At 37.6% G+C, this 23,482-nt stretch overlaps 1 long non-coding RNA gene across 2 annotated transcripts in view; it reads left to right on the top strand.

The window, feature by feature from the left end:
* LOC114477617 (uncharacterized) overlaps positions 1 to 23,482 on the top strand; it is a 158,899-nt gene that overhangs the window by 69,836 nt on the left and 65,581 nt on the right. For both annotated transcript variants that reach the window (XR_003675738.1, XR_003675735.1), the window contains exon 5: positions 11,447 to 11,533. This is a non-coding gene — a long non-coding RNA (uncharacterized LOC114477617). The remainder of the gene's footprint in view (positions 1 to 11,446; positions 11,534 to 23,482) is intronic.

The raw sequence follows: 23,482 nt of genomic DNA, 5'->3' as shown, positions 1-23,482 counted from the left end.
TGTAGCGCAGCTTACACTGGACTTCCACAACTGTGTGTGTTCTATTGCTAATCACTTTTTTAAAGAATTTCAATCTCCAACGTTTGGATTTAGCTGTAATATTCTAAAATAGTTTTTTTTTTTTTTTTTTTTTTTTTGGATGAAATTACTTATTTTGTTCGCATGCGTTTTTGTATTTGTTTATTGTGTTTACGATCACATCTATTTCTAAAATTAAATGATAAAACACGCGCTTTGTTTACTCTTTCTCAACCCAAACAATGCTTATTAGCCCTGAAAGTCCTCCTGCGCGTAATTGGAGACATTCGCGCGTTTCTGCGCGAGGCTCTTGTTCAGTTGCAAAAACAACGTTGGAAAAACCACACCATACCCATCGTTAATATAGAAATCAGGCGTCAAACAGGGGGAAGTGTCTTATACGCAGTGCAGAGCTTGTTTTATTGGTGATTTAAACGTATTTATAGTAAAATCAAAATGTTTCCAAATATTTTTTTTCTTTACTTCGATATAAAAATCGACTGAATAAATTAACAATCAAATACAGAAAGACAGTTTATCTTTTTGAATGAATTGTTGTTGTTTTTTAACGATCGTTAGATCAGTATACCATTTTAATGAACGTATTTTTCCTGCGTTGTGTCACGCTTCACTTATTCCAAGCCAACACGCTGTAAATATTAAATAATACACATCGGATGAGTAAAACACACACACAAAAAAAAAAAACTTTAGAAATGTAGAATAGATTAATGCAGTTTGTTTGAAGCAGTGTAATCTGATATTATTTTCAGTTTTATTTACGATTTTTCTACATGGGAATTAAAGGAATTGATTATTTTAAAACCCAGATTGTGGGAGAAGAAGAAAAAGCAAATGATTGATTTGGAATTCCGTGTTGTACTTTTCAGTGTTAATAGACGGGGAAAAAGATGTAAACATATGTAGAACTCTGAATTAATGTGGAGGAATGCCAGCGCGCGTTCTACCGGGCCGTCCTGTCATATACGCACACACGTAGTTGATTAAGATCAACTGTGAAGCCATGAATATATTGATCTCATTTTAACTAATGTATCCCAGTAATTTTGTATAAAACGAGTCAGCCAATAATAATCAATGGCTCCTCTGTGTCCAAAATACGCACGGAAATGATGGACGTTTAAATGATGCAGTTGTTGAAAACTGCGTGCGACAATGCCGTGTCCTTCCGTTATTTCAATAATATAATAAAGACTTGATTTGAAATGATTCCCCGGGGTGTAGCTACTCTACTTGCATGTTCTCGCATGCAGCAGCTTCCACAGGGCCCGTTTTTTCTTTCTCTCCCAACCATCGCTTCGCCAATTATTCAGCGCAGACACGACAGCAAAACTTATCCACAATAAGGCACTCAAACCTTTTTTTTTTTTTTTTTTTTTTTTTTTGTCCGCCTAACAATGAAACGGGAACAGCTCTGACCTATTTTAGCCACGGTACCGTGGGTGATGCCAATGTGGAGTTTGGTAACTTCTAAAAGCGCGACGATTTCCCTTTTATCAGTGCGCACCGCGTGCACCAACATAAACGTAAAAGGCCACAATATAAGAAATTATTTTCAAATTTCTGAGTTTAAATTTTGTCTTTCCTAAGAAGATTTCCATCACCACTCCTTCCTGAAAATAAATGCATTAATGATTACCTGCGCTGAACCTGTGTGTGTTTACTCGACTGATGTGGCGATGACCCTTCACCAGTGTCTTCTGTGTGTGTCGCACACAGAGAAAGCTTGAGAAACATGAGGTAGAACCTGTTAAAACAAGTCACCTTTGAACCTACAGTTCACTGACCAGCAGCTGCACACCATCATCCCCGAATGACCTTATAAGCAAAAACAGCAACAGATCAGCTCAATATGCAATGTTCATTTTTTTATACACACGCACACAGAAAGAGCATGCTGCATATATGTCACTTTTAACACTATATTACAGAGAGGAGGGGTTAGGTGTCCTTATAAAAGTACTTTGAGAAGTTTATCAATATTCTTTGACAACAGTCCTGTTTTCCTGATTCTTGCAAACTATTTCAGATTTATGTGCACATTTTGGTTCATATTTCAAGCGCTTTTTATCACTACGAGTAAATAAGTCTGAACAGTTCAGTCATCTTTCTGCCTCTGGAGCATAGTGTGTCTTTAACTACAGAACTAGTTCCGATAACTTCCACGTCTTGAACACTTGGATCTCACTTCTGCGTTTTGGTTTCAACCATGCAAATGGTAATTCATACAAGTATCAAAGGTGTTTGATCTGCTTGAAAAGGTGACTTAAAAGTTTGGCGTGAGCATTGTATGATTTTCATATGGATGCATGTATTTGTGATGGAGGATTTCTTGCAGATTTAGTTGAGGATTTTCTTTAAATGCAGTGGCTATGGCTGAGGTCATGGGTTTAATGTGGCTGAAAACACCTTTTTGTTCCAAATGATGCCTTTTCGTCATCAAAAGTTCACTTTTGCTGAAAGGCTTGCTGTCACGTCAGGACTCCTTAAATATTACGTGCACGCAGTCACACAGACACGGCACAAGATGTGTTATTGCAACTTTGTATCATCATCAGGCTGAGAAAGGGAATAATGAAAATAGACAAGCAGAGATGGGGAATAATGATAGCCCTGATGATGAGGGTCCGGAGGTAAAGATGGTCTGTCTTTCTCTCTCACCCCTCCCCCCCCTTTTTTTGTCTGCTTTCTCTCCATCATGATGCCATTATTCAGGGCATTAGCGAAGAAGAGCTAAAAGCTCTCACTGTCGAGGAGGGTCCCAGGGTCCTTTCTGAGAGCTCAGAGACGCACGTACATGCACGTACACACACACACACACACACACACACACACACAATTGTTGACTACAGAAGTAGCATATGGTAGAGGTGAAGAGGTAAGAGGTGGTAAAAAGGTCTTATTGCAGACATTACCAGGTAGGCTCCTCTGTGACCAAAAACATGGACATTAGCTTGCACAAAGAAGAAAAAAAAAAGACACCCTCCTCAAGAACTGTGAAACAGTGTAGGCTGCAGTGTTTTATCAATAGTTACACATATATGAACTTTGATGCTTGCGAACGTTTCCCTTGGCAGAGTCATCACGGCTACTTTACCTGCTTCCTCAGTGAATTTGCGTACAGACGTGGAGTGAAAGGAGAAAAAAGCACGAGATTAAGAACTTGGAGAGATGTTTAAGATGGTGTGAAGAAGAATCGCCGTGTTATACTAAAATGTAAACCAAAGAGAAAAAAACACATCTCTAAACTGATTTCAACTTGTGCTGCAAAACAGCCAAACTGGGAGGTCACCAAACACCAGCTTTTGCAGAGAGAGAGCGATAAGTGTTAAACTGAATAATGATTTACAAACACATGCGTTCCACATCAGTAAATTTCTGTCTGTGTTTGTATAATCTTGTATCTGCTCTTTAGGTGTTGGAATTTAAAAGAGTAAAATTGTGTGTGTTTTTTTTTTATATTACTAAAATGCGTCTAAAACAAGGATTGATTGATTATGAAAGATTTAAAATCCATACAAATATTGTTGTGTTTAGGTTCGATAGTGATGAAGGAAACCAAAGTGCTAGCATGTGCACGTGGGGTTTAATTGGCACATATCATAGATCTCGCTACATTTTTATTGATTAAATGGCAATCTTAGACTAGATTAGACTAAATCTAAGGGAATGTTGTTTTGAAAGTAGTTAAACTGGACAATGTAGGGCTTCCGATTATCCTTTTTTTCAAAATTTCCAAAATCCTATTTCAGTGTACCCATTCCGCATCGCGTTACATTTATCCCTGTTTAAATTACTTTACTGGTTATTAAACTTCCCAAAATCGTACCAAACATGCTAAATAGGGTTAATAGAGTCAAATACGGTAATTATTTTACATTTTATGTGTGTTAGAAGAAATACAAAAATGTGATAGCTACGCTGAAATCACGCGCGAAATACCATAGAAATTTGTGATATGGTCTGAAAATATTATTTGTGAAACCTTTCATTACTGCCGACCAGCGAATCACACATTGCACGTTTTGCACAAAATCATGCACAGCCTTGTGATTGTAGATACTTCTGCAGTGACGTGTCACCAGGTAAAATGATCACCAGTTCAGCTAATACACCAACAGCTAAACTACTGGAATCCTAACTCATTATTGAACAGGATTATGGGCAGAATTGGACATATTTGTCTGTTTGTCAGATTTGTTAGACATTCAGTCACTCATTTTCCGGTGAAACATAATGTCTAAATGGGTAATATTTTTAAATAAAGAGCTATAAAAATGAAAGGGTTAGATTGTTTTCTCATAAATTCAGTTTTTTCCCGTCTTTGGTCAGACGGTACGGAAAATTGTAGCTATGGCTAAATATTTGAAAAGAAGCTACTAGTAAAACACAGTCTCCAATATTAAAATATGATGTTGATTTTATGCAGCTGTGCTAGTTGTTTAGCATCATAGCTCAGGGCACTTCCTGTTATATCACAGACCTGTAAGCTGATGCTTGATAAGCCCATAATGCCACCACGAAAACCCTGAATCCTTTAGAAGTTTGCTTTTGCAATTCATTTTCAAATTTGGCTCTTCTTGCTTTTCAGAACGAATCTATTGTCTGAGCTCAGGGAAATTTAGGACTATGATCATTCATCATCCTCAGTCCTTTTCCTTTTCCACCATCACAATCAGTGTCTTATAAAACCATCCAAATTATTCATCTTTTCCTTTTTTTTCCAAAGTACAATCCTGTCTTTCGTTTCCTGTAATTTATGTATGTGTGTTTTGTGTTTTCTTTTTATTATTATGATTATCAGTCCTATGGAGCCTTGCACTCGTCATGTATTTATTCATGCTGTCCCCTCTCTAATGGGCAGCCTGGATGGAGCTGAATGAAGGCCATGTGTACATCTGTATATTTATGTATGAATGTGCAAAGCTTTATTGTAGAGCCACTCCATTGTGCTAATTTTAAGAGGTCTTAATCTAACCACTGCCATTACCGCTGCTGAGACCTCCTGCCTCCACCTCCCCTCCTGCCCTCATGTTGTGCCTAAACCACCCAAGGGGCCTTTTGTTGGTTTCCTGGCAAGCCATAGCCCAAGGTCTTAGGTCTGAGGCTTGGCCTGGATCTCCGGTCTGCATCCTCCATCCCCAACGATGAGCACCCCCCCCCCCCACTCCCCCACAATGAGCCCCGCTTCCTGTCCTGACTCGGTACCCAAAGCCACCCTCCTGGCTCGAGGCCCGGCTGGAGAGAGGGATGAAGAGGGGAAAGACAGCCTGTAGCTGCGTGTGCAGTGGAGTGAGGAGAGGTGGATAGGTTAACAATGCTATCAGAGAGCTGGCATCAGGCTCTCTAATCCACACACACACACACACACACGTACGACCGCTGTGTTTGGCTTTATTTATCACAGCTCTTCACACATAGACAACAACAAAAGGAAAAAAAGGGAGCGAGCAGAATAGAGAGGGCCCGACGTGGAAGAGAAAAGTGGCAGAGAAGGGGTACTGAAAAAAAATTGGACGAGGTAAAAAAAAAAAAAAAAAGGGATCGATAAGAAAAATGTTGAAGAGAAGCTTGGGAACAGTGACAGACAATGTCAGTTAAAGTATGTTTACCATAGTCTGTTGGCCTGAGCCTTTGTGACTTTGTTGGGCCTTTTTTCATCCCCATGGAAACAAAAGTCCACATGTTTACTCATAATGCTTTTTCATTAACATTGTGCAAAGCCAAGCCAGAAATAAAAATACCATTAGGGACTGAAAGACCAAAAAAAAAAAAAAAAACCTCAACCAAAATCCTATAACAAATACTGCAATCAAACAAAGGATGAAAAAAAAAGAGCATAAACACACTTAGAAAATGAGATTTTATTTGTGTTTTGCCATCTACTCATTGACCCGTGTCAGTTATGTACACAATGTGGAGAGCGGGCATTGTTAGGGAGCAACTTTCACAAAGTTTTTGAGTAGCCATCACTTTGGGGATCAAACCATGCCATCATTTTTGGAAGGGTTATTGTAATGATAGCCTCTGGCACTTTAGACAAAGTAGCTCAAGCAGCTTGATTTGGTTTTAATCATATTTTTAAAAGCGATAATTATAGTTAAATTGTTCCCCTTCATTCCAGGTTATCCACATTATAGAAAGGAGGCTGTTGTCATTGGAGATGATGTATTTAAAGGAAACAAATGTAATCAAGCAAACAGAAAGTAGGACATCTGTATGTTTGTGTGTGAGCAGTCAGTTCAGGACACACACACACACACACACACACAAACACACACACAGAGTCCCCATAATGACAATCAATCCAAGCCTCCTCTTCTCTTCTTTAATTAAAATTGAATTACACGGAGTTGCCTCCTGAGAGCACGTAAGGAAACGCCCCGGGAACAAGTGTAGTCTAAAAAAAAAAACAAGTAATAAGGTTGTTAGGGTATTCAACCCACTCAGCAAAACCTCCTCATATCCACACACAGGGTTTCGCTAACGAGCTAATGAAAGGACAAAGCTTAGCGTAGCAGAAGTAAACGTGTAAAAGTGTACAGAGTTTGTTAAATCAATCTTAATGTTGGTCTGCTGATATCATTGACAGCGAGGACAGTGAAAGTACTTTTGGGAGTTCGCATTTAATTACATTGTTTTTTTGTTTTTTTTTTAACTTTTTCTTATAAATTACTCTTTGAAACTTTGGGATTAAATGCATGAAATTAACTTAATGTATTTTTAAGCAGTTTGAGTCTCATTCAGTCACTGTACTTTTCTTTAGTGTCTTTGTTCTTCATGAACAATTTTATGAAGCGCATACCCTAAAGTACAGCCTCTGATTTACCATTTAAAATTTAAAATTTGTTTCCTAAAATGTAATTTCCGCATAAGTTTACTTAATCCATTTCATTTCTGTTCCATTAGCTTTTTTGAATTACAACTCATATCGAGCTATTAAACTTCCTGATATCTGCTTTATACAGTTAATTGAGTTACTTATTGTTTTGGGATTTATATTTATATTCTTCAGATGTGTGCTGAAATCATGCATCGAAATGACAGTGCAAGACTCTGTAGATTCACCATCATCTGTTTGTTTCACTCGCTAGACATGCAGCCACTCATTTTACGTGCAGAAATATTGTCAAACTCGAGGTTACCAAATAATTTAGTTTAGTCACACAATAATTGAAGGAGGTTCACATTTTTCCTGTGCTTTTATCACATTACTGTCGTCATTTTTAATCACAATTGTCGAAACAACGCTCTATTCTTCTAAAATCCTGTATTTTTTTTTTTTTACAAACAATCCCACAAAATTGGCCTTATTTTTAAAAAAAATAGGTCACAAAATGATAGAATTTTGATGTGACAATCCTGGAGGCACTAATATTTGTCATTTATTGCTTGGATATTGTCGGTGCTTTAGATACTTTGTATATAATTTATACGTGGAAGTTCAAACTAGGGCAGAGTACTGTTAAAATTACTTGTTTTTTCACCTAAAATTTGTGACCAACTTGATATCAAATAGGTTAGTATTTGGTCACTGAACTAAAATAAGCTAGATTATTGTTTAGACCATGTCACATAGCTATTTCCTTTTTATGATGGGAAGACTGTTCGTATTAAGATTTTCCATGCTAGTCTACATTTCGGTTTCTGCTATGCATAAAACCATAGACAGAACGGCCTTACTAAGCATTGAGCATGAAAAAAACAACAATATTTTTATTTCTTTGACCCAAACAAGTTTACGATTGACTTTCTAAAAGTTATGATTGCACATTTTATGTTTATGTTAGAATATTTCATTTTTCAAAGGAGGCACTTCAGAAACAGTTTGGGAGCCACTGTCTTAAAACCTGCACATATTCTGTGTTGCATTGCTATTTCCACTTCACTGTAATTTACTGTCTGTTCAGTCATAGAAAAACTACTAAAGTAAGATCTCAAATTACACAGATGGTAAATAAACCTCCTCCCCGTGCCGGAAAGGAAGTATGTTGGTCAAAGACACAGTTGGGTTTCCCAATCCTGTGACCGCTTACCAGGTCAGTGCTTAGACCTGTCTGACCTACCGTGTTTAATCAGTTGGCTGCTGTGTGCAATGATGTCCTTATTGATGAATTACACCAACATCACAATTCGTTTTTTTTTTTTGCAAGGGAGTGTATTTAGTTTTTGGCAAAACTGGTCAGATGCGTGTTTGGAGATGAGTGAAATCTCTGCTTGGAGGGACCTGTTTATAAACTGTTGGATTTTGACATCAGAGATGGTAATAACTTATATAGCGTTTTTTTGGAGGAGACTCAAATGCGTTACAGAAACCATTATTCAGTCATACCAGTGGTGATACAGAAGTGTGGCTGCCATTTTGTGCCTACCTTTAGCCCCTCCGACCACCACCACCACCAACATTCATGCACAATTTATACGAGGCAATGTGGGTAAAGTGCCTTGCCCAAGGACACAATGACAATAACTTGGATAGACTGAATATTATGATTGAGAGGGAGATTTTTGGTCGTATTGCTGTTGATGTAATGGGTATGTTGCTGATTTTAAATGTTTTTACTGCTGATTTTAATGTTTTTATTTGTTTTTAAGCTGTTAAATGTTTTCTGTTGGTCATGTAAAGCACATTGAGTTGCCTTGTGTATGAAATGCACAATACAAATACATTTGCCTTGCCTTGCCTAGAGCAGGAATCAAACCTTCAACCCTTTGGGTATTGGGCGACCCACTATACCACTGATCCACGGCCAAACAATTTTTGCAAAATGGCCTTACATTTTTTATTTTTTTTTTAAAACTCATAGACTCAGCCCTTCATCGTTTTTAAATCCTTGCTTGTTTAATTATTATGGGTGATTCTTAATAATGAAATTTGTCAATCTGAATTTCAAACTAGTTTTGTGAAATGCTTCGATAAAAACAAATAAAAACGGTGTATATACCGCAAATATTTAGATTTTTTTTGCACTGTTTCTCTTACATCTGAGGGAAAATATAGAATATACTCAGTGTTTAAATCAATGAAAATTCCATCCATCATTAGAACAAAAGCCACCGTTTATCTTTGATTTCTCATCTCTACATATTTCTATTACATGCACGCACGCCCTCTTTCCCTCTGACACAGTGGGACATCCCTCACACTCACAACCTCGCACCTCCCCTACTGACTCACATGTTCACATGTAACACACACACATGCATGCAGCCTGTGCCAGATACATGGTGGGCAGACACTCATGCAAATGGACACACAATATCAGCATGACTAGTTGTTGTTTTGGGGGTTTTTTTCTAAAGATTTTAAGAACATGTTTGAGTGAGGAGGGGGAAAAAAAAGCACATTTGTGTTTGGAATGTGCCACCCTGGACTCAGCACCCGGCGTCGGTCAAAGGTTGCCGCGCTGATCCCGCCACCTGCTGCCTGATGGCATGTAAACAAAGTGCGTAAACGCTTGTTTCCTCCAGAGACAAACCCTGCAATCACAGCACTAGTAAAACCTCACACTCCATTTACCTTCAGTGCAGGTGACCGGGTGCGTGTTTGTGTATGTGTAACAACCCTCAAACTTTGAGAAAAAAAAGATATACAGAGAAAAAGGAAGAGAATCAAAGAATTAAAGCTAAAAGTATGTGGACACAAGTGGAAAGTCTACCAAACCAAGTCTCTTTACTCTTAATTCTAACTTGTCCACATACTTTTGTCCAATAAAAAGGGTAACGAAAGCCTATTTGGATTTGGTAAATTGCGTTTGATTACAGCATCGTCCCAGAGAAAGCCTGACCCACTGCCCACCCTTCCATCATGTGTGTATACTGGTTTATTTGTTGGAAACAACAACAACAACGACCAGCCTCTGTAATTATTCCTCAGTGCCGCTTCACTCACTGTAATTATACACCCATACAGCGTGCACGCAGCATGCATGTTCCTGAGAGTGGACAAGGATGTTCAACACTGGCGTTTGTGTGGCAATTTGTGTTCGTGTTTTTGTGTGTCCGTGTAAGACAATTATACATATTGAGCAGAAAGGGCAGAGGAGGGAGGACAGAGAGAGATGGAGGGACATGAGGCTGTGGGCTTTGTTGTTAAATGACGGAGACTATCAGGACGCTCATTTAGTCTAAGTGTGGTGCTCATTTGCCTGTGTGTACGTGTACGTAAGTGTGTGTATGTGTGCATTAAGAAAAAGTGTCAGACATACTTGTACTTGAGCACAATTTCAATCAAGTAACAGTACTTCTACTTGAGTAGATATATCAGTACTCTTTACACCTCTGACCAAAACCCATATCTCCATATTTTTCTCAAAATGGTACTATACTATATAAATCTCAACATTTTTAACTCAAGGTTTCACCAGAAACACAATTCACAAACAGCTGCACAATATGTGCCACTTTGGACTTTGTCTCGTATAAAGGGACAGCACGTGTGAGTGAGTTCTGTAGTATGGCATGTTTAAGGGATGGTCAGCTTTTCATGCTGTTCTGACAAGTACTGAAAGCAGCAACTCCTAAAATGGTATTTTATTGCAAAATAAGCTGTAAAATAAAAAATATATTGTTATAGGCGATACTGTAATTTTCTATATCACCAACTTAGAAATTTTGATATATCTTGAATCTCAATACATCACCCAGGCCTCCTGGCAACACCCGAAATGAAGTGTTTTGTGCTGTGTATGTCTGCTTTTTGTACATTTTGTGTGTGTGTGTGTGTGTGTGTGTGTGTGTGTGTGTGTGTGTGTGTGTGTGTGTGTGAGAGCATGCACTCCTCAGTATCATATTGGTTTAAACATGTTATTTAAGAGCTAAACATAGTAATGTTGGGAGCTTTTACATTTGTTTTTATGATCTCTGATTCAGCATTATAACTAAAAATGTTTGTGATGATTTTTCTGGAGTAAATTTTTTAAACTGACAATGAGACAATGACTAATTTAAAAGAAACTAAATTTAAAAAAATCCATATTTTCATCAACTAATAACTAAACAATGATGTTCACATGGGATGAAATCCAATCAGAACCAAGTTTCTCAAAATGACTTAATAACTTGGTAACTACTAGCCGGTAAGTGACTAAAACAAGACTGATATGTGATTTGTGTGTAACTTAAATAGTCCTGATCACTAAATTTGGACTAAAACTAAGTTGCATTTTAGTCAAAAGACTATGACTAAAACTATATTAAAATGCTGTCAACACTAAGAGTGTTGCAAATGCTTAGCTTAGCATGAAGCACATCTTTTCTCGCTGCTCCTTTTTCCTCAGGTACCTTTTGCTGAGGCGTTCCCTAAGCCCGTCCAGCTGAGACTTTTCAATTATTAATGTCTGAACATGGTCTCTAAGGATCTGTCGTCCATTATTAATGCTTTACAATGTCTCTCTTTTGCTCCCAGGATCTGGCTCGCTGTCCCACCCTTTTTCTTCTCATGGTTCTTCCGTCACCGCATCTGATGGAGCACCTGGAGAAAAGCTAATAACAGGTGTGTCATCTCCTCCTCCTTTTCCTCCTCCATCTTTGAACCACCTGGGATTTCTTCTCAGTTACTTCTGGGCTTTTCTAAAAGGCGCTAAACGTGCCAAATGTGTGTGCGCGCACCACCTGGGCAAGGTGGCAACCTGCTAAATATGTGTGTGTTTGTGTAAATAATTTATGAGGCTGCGTCTTACTTCTTGAGACAGTTGCACTGCATATGGCCTCACAGCTCCCGTCATCTGTTGTGTGTGTTTCTTCACACCTGCCCACCTCCCTGATCCCCCTCACATCTGTTTGGCATGTGTTTATGTGTGACACGCGCTACAGTCACTGTGTTAAGTGCTGATCAGACAATTCAGTTCGTGTACGTATACATTTAGGGGGAAATTGTCTTTACCTTTGATTTTTGTCATCATTTGAAGAGTTGTTTTTTGGATTCAAATGAAGAGGCAACAAACTGAGAGAGATGGGTAACTTTTATCACAGTGGGGGCAACACAAATGTGTTTTGTCTGAGTCGAGTGCCACGTTACCAACAGTCATCACAGCATTTAGAATAATGAACAATCTGAACATTAATACAGAAAAGCATGAAGGGATTTTTGTTTTGAGAATTTCGTAGTTTTTTGTCATTTAGTAACAATAATTGTATGTTTTTTCTGTTTTGTGTGTTTTTATTTTGGGTTTTTGTTGTAATTTTTGTTTTCATTTTGTTTATTTCACTCTTTGTTGTACTTTGTTGTCATTTTGTGTCATTTTTGTGGTCATTTTTGTTGTTTTGTTCCTCCATCTTCTCTGGAGGTCGATGGGATGGGGTTGTTGTATTGGCTTTTGCTTCAAGCATCTTGAATTCACTTTTTGGTAATTGTTTTACACTTTCTTTTAACGGTTGTAAATATTTTCAGCCCAGTCTTACAGATCTCATGAATCTGTCATGGAATTATTTTTTGTGTCACGAGGAACGACTTTCTTTAATGCTGCTTGGCATGAAATGTTTTCATTTATAGCCTGGAATGAATTTCAAACTGATGTATGTCAATTGGATTCATCACCTGAACCAGAATCCAAAATCCTGAATTAAATGTTCTAATAAGATGCAATTACTCAAAATACCTTCCAATCGAAACACAAGAGTTGGAAAGTTGTGTCCCACAGCACAAAAACAATGCAAAAAATGCACAAGGAAACATGAGATTGTGTTATTTTGTATGTTTTTGCTTCAGGATCTGTCTTTATAGTTATTTGTAGTTGTGATGTTTCTGCTATGAGGTTTTAGCTCGGATGGTTGAGAAGTCATCTTCTAACCTGAAGGTTGGTGGATGATTTTCGAGGCTATAACTGTTCACGCGTCATCGTGTCCTTGTCGAATTTGGATCAAAGTGGCACTGCACCCCTTCTGGTTCTTGCAGATTCTTGTTATAAAACTCCCGTCTTTTATTTTAATTAGCACTCAATCTGTTTTTATATCCTGGTGAACTTCATAAATGCCACATATTCAACCAATAACAATTAGGCTTAATTAGTATGATTAAAAACTCCCATCTAATCCGTCAACACATCGCGCATAAAGCCTCTGCCGACGGAGTGTTTATGTGTGCTTTTCTTCATGCTTCACAAATCAAGAAGATAACTGTATAATGACTGCGTAACGAGCCTGTCCTTAAGATACACATACGCGCGCACACACACACGGCTACACGTTCACAAACAAACACGTCATTAAGACAGGCAAAGCTTATCAATAGCTGCTAATTAAATTCTTGTATGTGTTAATGAAAGACTTGCTGTTTATGAAGCTCGGCAAGTGTGCGGGTTCTATGCTTGTTTGTTGTCTTTAATGAAAATTATTCACCTTGCAAGATGCCGGGCCTGTGTGTGTGTGTGTGTGTGTGTGTGTGTGTGTGTGTGTGTGTGTGTGTGTGTGTGTGTGTGTGTGTGTGTGTGTGTGTGTGTGTGTGTGTGTGTGTGTGTGTGTGTGTGTGTGTGTGTGTGTGTTGTGGCGTGAAGCGCCTTAAAGAGGGAGACAAATTTGTCTAGTGGAAGAAAACATCAGAGCAGAGGTGAGCAAGTAGAGAAACGTGTTGTTTTCATGTCACGTGAATTTTACCAGTCGACTTGAGTTAAAAGTAAAGTATTTAACAAGACTTTTTACATGAATATAGTCTTTAAGATGCATAAACATGTGCTTTGGGTTAATGTTGATTTCTAATGTTTACTTAGATTGAAGGACAACATAATAGTTTCCATCCATAACCTCAAATTAATGGCATCTGTTGGTTTTAATAGGAATTTTAGTAAAATCAATGTATTACTTACCATGACCCAGACTTTCTGACATGACTTGTATGAATTTAGTTTTTAAAGCAGTCTTTTTCTTTTCTCAAGATGGAAGCTTCCGTGCTGGAGAGAAGTCTGGTGAAAAGAGCTGCTGATAAAACATTCTGGCTGTGAATACAGATCATAACCCCTGATTTCTTGTACATCTCTCGCCTATTAAAAATCTTATCTGAGAAATGTACAAATCCAGCATAGCTTATCATCCATTTCACATCGCAGGCCAGAAAACCTCAAAAGTATTAAGAAAAATGGTGGCCTATTCTTGATTCACACAAGAATGTGAGTTTGGTGACCCTGTTGAGAATGTTTAAAGAGAGAAAAAGAGGATCTGGTAACATGAAATGGATACAAATGTGGTAAGTTGTTCATTTGCCAAAATCCGCTCATCCCACTGTTCCCATCACATGTCTTGCTTCACCATCTGTCCATCGTTAGCCAAGAAGGAGCTCACACTCCTCCGTTCTCTGACACTGTGACCTGGATCTCTGCCCTTCTTGGCTTCCGTTTATTAGAAAGTCAACGTTTTTGAAAGCAACATGACCTGCCATCTCCGATCCCCTCTTGTTTCTCGAGATAAATTTCTCTTCTACCTTTACTGCCTTTGCCTCCATGATTCGCCCTCCTCCATCTCAGGGGCATATGTCAGGAGGAAGCAAGCATCTGCTCCTTGAGAGAGGCGATGAGTCTGCCGCTTGGCCAGAAGTCCATCACTCGCATGGCGGCAGTATGGCAGTATAGTCAAGCACAGCCTGTTGAAGGAGTAGGACTTGAACCCAGAGGGAGGCTCTGTTTGATTTCATTTTAGTGTCTGCATGTCAGTGGGAGTCTGACTGAAGACTTCTGTTACACTGCTCGACAGTCTTACAGCGACAACAAGAGAGGTGTTACTGCTGGTTAAAGGATTCACTTTGAAGGACAAGAGACAAAAGGTGCAAACCAAACTGGGAATAATGGCAGAGGTGAGAAAAGAAGCTACCGCGAGGCTTGGTTGGAGGATTAGGTGAATTCTAAATCTACACAGAAAGAGAACCTTTGGAAACCTGAAGGCTAAGTGTTGCTTTGTGTTCGAGAGCCAAATGTCAAGCAGGTGGAAAAACTGCTGAGCTCTAAAGTCACTACTTAAGTTTGTATAACAGTTGTATTAAACCACAGTCAGTGCAAAGTGAAGCTCAGCAACACATTGGGTAAGCAGAGTTTCCTCTAAAGATGCAGATTTGAAGCTATAATTTTTATAGCACACATGGCCCCAGTAAGGTGTACCCATTGAACAAAAAAACAAAACAAAATAAAACAAATGATTACTCGTTCTGCAGAATATAATGAGAGACCTAATTGTGGCTCTAAAGTAAAAAAATAAATAAATAGAAATAGATAAAGACTGAGAAAAGCTATGTGCAGATGGAAGCAAATCAACCAGTGCGTAGAATAACTTTTGAATTTCCATTAAGAAACACCAAACACCTACAACACTGTCATAATCAAGTATAGGAGTTTTTGTCTTATTTAATTTAGTTGTTGTCTTTTCATTAAAATTACACTAACACTTTTTTAAAGCGGTGTATATTTGTGGAGCGTGTGATTGGCTGATTTTTCATGCTGACTTACGTCATTCCTTCCCCCGTGGGAGACATTAAAATCTCAGTTATTAATATAACAGAACGTGAAACTGTGTCTCATCCTGCTGCTCTTTAGGAACATAAACTCTGTCTCATTTTACAACGTATTTACACCAGTTCTTTGTTTTTTTCGCCGGAACGTCTTCATTCATTCATCTCTCTTCTGAGTTGTTTCTGGGTTTTTTGCCGCTGTCAGCACTAATCTCGCGAGAGCTGCAACCAAGCCAGGTCATTTCAGGTGGAAGTTCTCGCGAGGCTAGTGACGCCGTTCAGTTCAGTAAGGCATCTTTGAATTATTATTAAAATACGGGATATTTACGGGAAAATAATAATACGGGAAGATGGCAGGAAAGAGGGGTAAAATAAGGGAGTTTCCCTGCCAAAACGGGATACTTGACAGGTATGAGCTAAATGCTAAGCTCTTACATCCTTGCATAAAATGCTAAACATGTGCATAAGTTCAGAAAAACATTATAAAACCCAACAAACATACAACTCTGGCCACACCAAACATTCATGCAGTATTCCCAAACATTTTAAATGTACCTTGTGCCTCTTCAAGGGAGCAGCTAAACATAAAACACTTTTAAAGCCGCTTCATATCGATTTCTTGTACTTCTCCGTGTGTTTCCATCAACATCAAGTTAGCTCAAGCGCCAAACAGGAAGTGATGCCGCCAAAATAAAAGCATCAAACATTTAACCGGAAGTTAACTACAACTGTTTGTAAGACATAGTGATGAGCACCAAAATAAAACATTTTAAATCTTGTTTACACACAGAAATGTACCTGGGGTTATTCACAGCTTCAATGGACTTCTTACCCAGAGTTTACGTGTGGTTATTCACATTTGTATAACAATCCTGCATTAATTGTCCGTATCCCAGGATTTAGTTTTGATTAATCTTAGTTCTTTAGTTAGTGTTTTTATAATTGAGAAAAATGTCACGCATTTTTGTCAAAGATTTAGTCTTCCTCTTAGGGCCGGGATTTCCGGATTGACATAGCATATGACGAACAAACATGCTTGGACTTGGGTCTCATGCAGTGCAAAACCTTACGTAGGGTTCCCTTTACCAATGCGTAATTGGCCAGGATTTATTCATGCTGATTTGACTCATGTACCAGGTGCAGTCGACAGCAGACCGCCTGCACATGTTCTCATTTTGTCAATACTTGCTTTTTCCATGATCGCTGCACACTGAGAGGCAGCGATGCTCACACATGTTCTAATCAGGAGAAGCTTTGGTTGTCGCACTTGACCCTCAATCCCCAACCTGCCCATTCTATTTAGTGCTACGAATATCTCCAATGATTTTAGGAGAGTATTTGCCTTGCCAACCTGACTTGCTAGGAGGCAATTTAATCTCAAGTTGATTCTTCCTGCTCTCCCTACCCACAACAAATGGATACTTGACATCTTTTCTTGTATAAAGGGTCCCAAAGAACATTTAAGAAAAACACCTTGGCAACCCTTTCTTGAACACAACAAATGTCTTGCAATTAACAATGATGAACCTCCTCCTATTTCTGTCCCTGAACACTTGTTGAGTAAGAATCTTCAGCAAAATTTGGAATTCAACATTGGTTGTACCGAATATAATTCTTTGAGAAACGTTATTATATATTAGGTACTATTGCTATAATTTCTGCTTCTAAATCAATCTTTTCTTTACATTCTGCTGTTTTCTTTTTTATAATTGTATATAATCAGGAATTGTCCAGAAGCGTAGGCGGCGAGCGGAATAGCCTACTACTATCTTTCTGGCTGCCTTCCACTCTTAAACATGTTCATAAATGATTCCTTACAGCTTTAGCACTGAAAGAACATCTGTAATATTACGTGATTATCTGTAAAAGTCAGGTTTTTATATTATCTCTGTCTGCTAGTGCATAGCATCTCTTCTTAACTGCGCAGAATAGCTACATCCCAACCGAACACTGGGTTACCAGCGTCCTCTGCTGGTCCAAACTAATATCTAGCGGCTGCAACTGAAGGAAAACAATCTTTCTCGCTAAACATTTCCCCAAATAAATAATAAATCTTAACATTCACAACATTACTGATATCAACTAAATTAAATAAACAATATCTTTAAGAAAGATTCAATAAAGAGTTGCTGGTAAGAATAATTCACAGACCAAATTTGAAAAAAGTAGATTTTGAAGGGGTTTTTAATTCTTTTCTATGGAATTGAATATGTATTTTTTTTAAAAACATTTATGATCAGTATCATCATGAATCATTAATTAAAAGTTGTTCGTCCAGGGTACTGGGTTACAAAAATCACAAATGTAAAAGGTATATGTAAGATATTATATATTATGAATATAAATGTGCTTGTGTATATTATTAATATTAATGTGCGAAAAGGATGTTAATCATGCAGATTACAGTGCCAGACAACATTCTACAGAGGACTACTAAAAGACCAAGCCTCCATACTATTGGTATACTATAAGTTGGTACATTTTCAACTGGAAAGAGGTAAAATGATAATGATGCTCAATTCTTTGTCATAATTATCATGAATACCAGATTTCAACTTGTAAAATGCCTCATGCAAACAAAAACTAGGTGAGAAAATACATCATGCTAAGAAAAGTGCTATAAAATAGATTGAAGAACAGCCACAATTAAACTAATATAATGCACTAAAAGCCACCATATACAGTAGCATAATTTTTGCAAAATTTTCCAGTGGGGGCATGCCCCCTTGACCCATCTACGTGTCGCGCGTCAGCGGCACTTTTAGTCGATGACGTTGTTCATTTTTAGCCTTCAACTTTTTTTTTTAAGCTTTCTACTTTTTTTCCCGCTGGACATTGCTGTATATAATAATATTTTTTGGGAGATATTAAATTGTGCTATTTCCTGATAGAGCAAACACAAATCCCTTCATTTTACACAAAACTCTTTGTGTTTTGCTCCAATTAGAATATCAAAATAAGACCAAATTCAAAACAGATGCAGATGTGTCCCCACATAGTGTCAAAGAAGTTAAATTAATACTTGGTCATAAGTGAAGAGCTCAGAGAGAAATTTCCTCCATTTTGTTCCATTTATGGCTTTTAGTAAAAAATATTTACTTAGCCACTAAATCATTTATACGTTTCACTCCAATAAAAGTAGAAACTAAACTAAGGGTCAAAATTGCTCACCGTGTCACTCTGCTTTCAAGACCTCTCTGCTCCCTCATTTACCACAAGAATAAACAACTGGGAGCGGAAAGAAAATAGTAAATGTGTCATTAATAAGAAAGAAAGACAAGCTAATTGTGTTGCATGCGGGGGCAAATCAAAAATCCATTAGAGCGCTGAATCAGGATGCTGAACATGGCTTGTTTTAAAATAAAAACAGACGTCTCTCAAAAGAAGAAACTCCTGAGCGCTTTTACCTCTAATTTGATCCTATACGGCTGATTTAAGATGGTATACATGCACAAGCACGTCTGCATATGTGTGTGTCATTGTCGTACTTGAGTTAATGTCTGTTAATGAGTCCGGCAAGAGGCGACTTCATCAAATCTCCATAAATGGCAGTACAGTTCAGAAAGGTCGCTCAAACACTATAACACAATATTGGAGAGAAATGAGAAGAAATGATGGAAGGCAGTGAAGAGGATTGAGAGATTGAATGGAGTCTGAGGTGAAACAATTAGCTCGGCCATTTAGCATCTGCTCGCCGTTCCAGCCCAGAAAGGTCAGTGTGTTCCTGCTAAACAGAAGATACTTCCTCTATAGTCTCCCCAAAGTACTCAAAAATGGTTCCTCAAGACAGTAATGCAGAACAATTGAGCACATTAAATACAGGTCCTTAAAGTAGTTGCTATATTTACTGCTACTTCTGATATTGACATTATTAGAGCCCCTGATTTTCACTCATGACTTTAAGTTTTCCAAAACCATACCAAACATGCTAAATGGGGTAAAACAGTCAACTACTGTTATTACTTTAACATTTAATATGTTTCAGAAGACTTACAGAAATGGGAGGGTTGCGCTAAAATCACACAACATTACCGTTATTACTTTCTACCCTCAGTCACATGTTTATTAGAAAAATACCATGGAAATGCGTGATATGATTCGAAAACATTATTTGTGAAACCTTCATTTGCCATCAACCGGGAACTTACTCTCACGTTTAGCATGAAATCGAGTGAATTAATGTTTCTGTAGCTACATCAGTAAACTACAGTAGGTCTTTATTTATTCTACATTTTCAACCAAACACCAACATCTTGCATGATCATATGTTTAGTGTTTGATCAGAGAAATTTGAGCCATTTCAAGTGCTCATATTATGTCTGTGCTTTATGCGGTACTCAGTTATCCATCCATCCAATTAAAACAAATTAGAAAAATGTTTTTTGCGGAAACATTTACATATCAGTATCCAGAACAGCTTTAGCATTACCTACAACTATCCTAAATTATGCTTCAAAAGTATGTCTTTCTAATTCTCCTGATTGGTTGATTATTATTAAGTGTATTATCTTTGTACTGTGTGTTTGTGTGTACATGCAGCACCTCTGGCATTGCTTTGATGCCATCACAGATTGCTCAGTTTTCCCTCTTATTGTGAGGAAAGTCATTTCCTGCGCTCGCACCGAGCCCTCACTGCAATCCACTCTTCTTTTATTTTTTTTGATTCAGCCTCCTTCTTTTCTACTCTGTTTTTGATCCCAGCATGAAACCTGGTTAGAGGGTTCTCAGGGGTGGGTCACCACTTTGTTAGTGTTTGTGCACACCTAAGTGGGAGTGTGCGTGTGATGTTGGCAGCACCCGCTGTCTCTTTGAGGCCATCTGGAGTCGGCACATGTGGGAAAACCTGTTACATGCCCACACATTTCTAACGAAGGCCGTCACAGGTGATTTTCAGCCCCAACTCCAACTGAGTGCAGTGGAGCAGCTGCGAGAGACACCACAAATAATTTACTGATGATAATTTAGTTCTTTTATGTTTTCGTGCATATCTTTTATGTCTCACTTTGCATTAGTATAGCAATCAACAAGAAAGGCCACATACAAAGAGCTTCTTTTTTTGCCCGTATTTGCATAAAATGGAATATATGTGTGAAAAGCTGCAAATTCTGGTTCAAATTTACACTGAAAAACGTTTCCTCACGGTATTCATACATTTGTGGAAGTGTGTTGATATTTATGATTGAATGGTTCAAACATAAAGAAGTAAAGATGATAAAATAAAAAACACACTATTTCCTCTGAAGTTTTTTCTCATGGTTGATTATAATCAGTACAATCACATTGTCTCAATGGTTCTCAACTGGTCGGGCTTCAGAACAGGAGCCGCAAACTTATGCTGAACCTAGAATAGGTGACATTTTTGGAGGGATTTTGCATTTTGGTCAAAAGATTAAAATGGGGCGGGAAATAAAATATACAAGTAAGAGATATATTCCCTTTGAAACTCAATTAAATAAACAATTTGTAAAATTTGAGCTTTTTTCTGCTAAAAACATGAGTTCCAATCCAAACTAACTTTTCTTCAGGTTACCTTAATTAGAATTAGTAATGATAAACATTGTGGTTTTTATGTCATTTGCAACATGTTGTTAGAAATCCCCCGAAAAAGAAACATTTGACCATAAACCAACAAGTTAAAAACATCTGGTCGAGGCCATTGCACATGTTGAGTCCCTTGTTTTTCCACACTTCCTCTCACACTTTTCAAATGTTGTGCCTGCTGTATGTTTTTCTGCAGGGTTAGTACTGTAGGAGGAGGGAGTGGTGGAGTTGATAAAAGGTGGGCATGATGAAGGGATGAAGAGACAACTTGGCTGGAGGTTTATTTTGGAGCGAACCTGGCTGCCAAATGCAGTGAATAATAGATGTGAGGGAGGAGTGATGGATGGATGGATAAAATGTGCCCCTCCTGTTCTCTTTTAACTACTCCATTCTGTAGTTATCTGACTTTCCTGTTATTAAGGACGATCCTATGAGGAACTTATGAGCTTATGTCAAATTATCAGCAACTTAATAAACGTCATACACACTTGAAGCAACATTATTGGACATATAAGAGAAACAAATGTAGAATAAAAAGTGTTGAAAACAAAGGGACAACAAGGGACTTTTATGGATAAACTATATTTACATATGTCACTAAAAGCAGAATTTGTAATTATGTTGTTCCTCTGCAAAACCATGCTTTTCAAACATGCAATTTTGAACATGGTTAAAAAAGATTTAATTAGTGTTTAACACTGATTTTCATGTATACAGTAAAAATGAAATGCTGTGTTCAAACAGATAGCCAATTCATTTTATTTTAGATTTAGTCTCATTTTAGTCAACATACTTTAAAATATTTGTGCCAACTCAGTCCTATACAGTCAACTAAAATATGTCAGTGTCGTCACCTTGACAACAGAACTGTACATAGTTTTTTTTGGTCATTTTGAGATTTTATTCCTATCTCATGTTAGATACAAAAATGCAACAATTTTTTTTCTTCTTTGTTGTGTTTTTGTGTGCTAACCCTAACCCAAAATGACAAAAAATGACCATACCTAGGTATTTTGTTCTTAGTGTATTGGACACCACTTTACACAAACTTTCCCCTGCTTCAAAACATATAACCACTGATTAAACAACATGAACTCAGATCATTTTTATCTAGTCAGGCGTTTTAGTCATAGTTAGTCATTTAAAACCTTTAAAAACTAACACTTTTTAAAGATTTATCTATACTTGGATTTATGACTTGTGGAAAATTAGAAACACACATATTAAGACATAGTTATTAGAAGTAATAGAAATTTTGACCATATTTGTGACACATGCAATGACAAAACCAGGAACAAGTCGTCATGAGAGAAAAATAACATTCATTACAGAACTATAAAACACTCCTTAAAACCCACCTTTTCAAACTTGCTTTTCCTTAACCTTTCTTTTACTTTTATTGTTATTTATTTTTTTCTTTATTTTCTGTTTGACTGTTTTCTCCTTTGTGTTCTTTGGAGACTGTCAACATTAATATGTCCATAACTTCTTCAAATATTATTTGATTTCTTTGTGTGTGACATCATTGGAAAGCTTAGAAATCACAGTTTGAGAATCTGTAAATAACTCAAATTGTTCATGGTTTTTCTCATGGCACTTCACTTTTTAAACTATTTTGTAATACTCTTAGCCATCAACGTTTTCTTTCAGATTTGTACTTGGAGGGTACAACCCTTAAACTTCATATAAAGATAAAATCACTCATCAAGGTTATTTTTATTTAATAAAACAGAGTCCACCACCCAAAAATACATAAATAAATGTAAAAAAAAAACCAAATTTGACCTGATGATAAAAAGTCTTGATTTTCTTGCTATTCTATTTTTTTAAACATATGGAATGAATTAGAGCACAATCGACAAACTCATTGAATTTCACTGAAAAAACAATATATTGCAAGAATATCTTCTTGCAATAGCAGGATTAAATGGAATAAAAGTAAAAGTACAGGGAAGTCAGTGTATGTCAGCCACTGCCTCTGACTGTGGTCAATAGAACAATGAATCTCTTTACACAGGGAGGGGTATTCCCTCTGTTTTTTTTTTTTTTATCCCCCTCTCCTTTATCTTTCTTTTTATCCGTCACTTATTCCCATCGGGGCCAGAACTGGAGCAGCTGAGCTCTTCCTCTGCTGACTTTAGTCAGATAAAACTGCCACAACTTGCATTTGTGCCAACACACACACACACACACACACACACACACACTTACTCACTCACTCGCACACACATAGACACTCAACAATTTATACATTGCCTCCGATTAAACTTCTTCTCTTATTTATTTGAATCAAGACCCTTACGAGTGCACACAAATGCTGACCTTGAGACACAGAAGATTAGACACTTGAACTCAAACTGAAGAGAGTCGCACGCTGCGAGTGGAGGAACCTTGTGGAGATGCGTCAACATACTTTTCCAAGAGACTGGAGGCACTTGAGGGAAAATTAAATCTCTCCAAGGATTCTGTCGG

This window comes from Gouania willdenowi, chromosome 2 (assembly GCF_900634775.1).
Source record: "Gouania willdenowi chromosome 2, fGouWil2.1, whole genome shotgun sequence".
NCBI lineage: Eukaryota > Metazoa > Chordata > Actinopteri > Blenniiformes > Gobiesocidae > Gouania > Gouania willdenowi.
The sequence above is the reverse complement of the archived record's forward strand: the minus strand, read 5'-3'. Positions and strand labels throughout refer to the sequence as shown.